This window comes from Brassica oleracea, chromosome C3, assembly GCF_000695525.1.
Source record: "Brassica oleracea var. oleracea cultivar TO1000 chromosome C3, BOL, whole genome shotgun sequence".
NCBI lineage: Eukaryota > Viridiplantae > Streptophyta > Magnoliopsida > Brassicales > Brassicaceae > Brassica > Brassica oleracea.
The window spans coordinates 55,953,004-55,954,115 of NC_027750.1; positions in this window are offsets into that span (position 1 = coordinate 55,953,004).

The window sequence follows — 1,112 nt, forward strand, 5'->3', positions numbered from 1 at the left end:
TAGTTCCTCGGAAGATAAAGCTCCAGAACCGAGCCTTGTTCTATTGGACAAAAATCAACGCACTGTTTCGGATTTACAGAAGAAGGATGCTAGATATCAGGAAAAAAAGGATGCTGCTTTGGCACTTTGCCGTGCAAAGAGTGATCGAACAAGGAAACTTGCTGCCTCACAGCAATCTCCTTATACGGAAAACAGCACGGCCAGAGTGATGATTTCAAACAGAAAGCTTTATCCAGGCTATAATCCTTTTGCACCAATTGACAAGAAGAAGTTGAAGGAGCTCGCTGATTGGTTGAAAACTTGTCCGTAAGTGTTTGCTTTTCCCATAATAGCTTGCTTTTCCCATAATAGCTTGCTTTAGTCTACAAAAACTGATTGCTTTAGTCTACAAAAACTGATTGCTTTTCAACATTTTGTTTTTGCAGTCATTATAGAACAGCTTTCGATAAAAAACCACGTAAAAGTAGAACTTGGTGGTATCAAATCCTCCGAACCTCCTTAGAGTGGCTGGAGGACTGTGTAAGTCTTCTGCTATGACTTAGATGACTTACTGATAAGTTGTCTACGTAGATGACTTATCAAACGACTTAATTCGTCTACGAATTACTTGTAAGTCGTCTGGTAAGTCGTCTACGTAGACGACTTAGTAAATCGTTTGATATCTTCTGACTTGTACTCTATTTTATATGCAGCATATTGATGCTTGGATTAATATGCTGAGGAAGAGGTACGACGCTAACCCACAACATTTCAGGAGCGATAGAATGTGCTTCCTTGATCATCTCTTTGCTCAGCAATGGAGATTCAATTTTAAAGATTTTAAGGACTCGGAGCCCGATCAGAACAGTTTAGGAAGAAGACTCTCTGGTGGGGTGTGGAATTATTATGCAGGCACTATACCATAATTTTTCCAATCGAACAAGGTTTGGGGGACAGATATTGATGATATCTATGCGCCAGTGAACTTCGCCGACACTCATTGGATTGCTATGTAGATATCGATCCCTAAGAGGCACATAGTCGTCTTTGACATCATTTGTTCCAGTATCTCCCCAGAAGAACTCAATGTGGTAATGGAGCCTTTTCTCTACATGGTCCCTTATTTGCTTGTT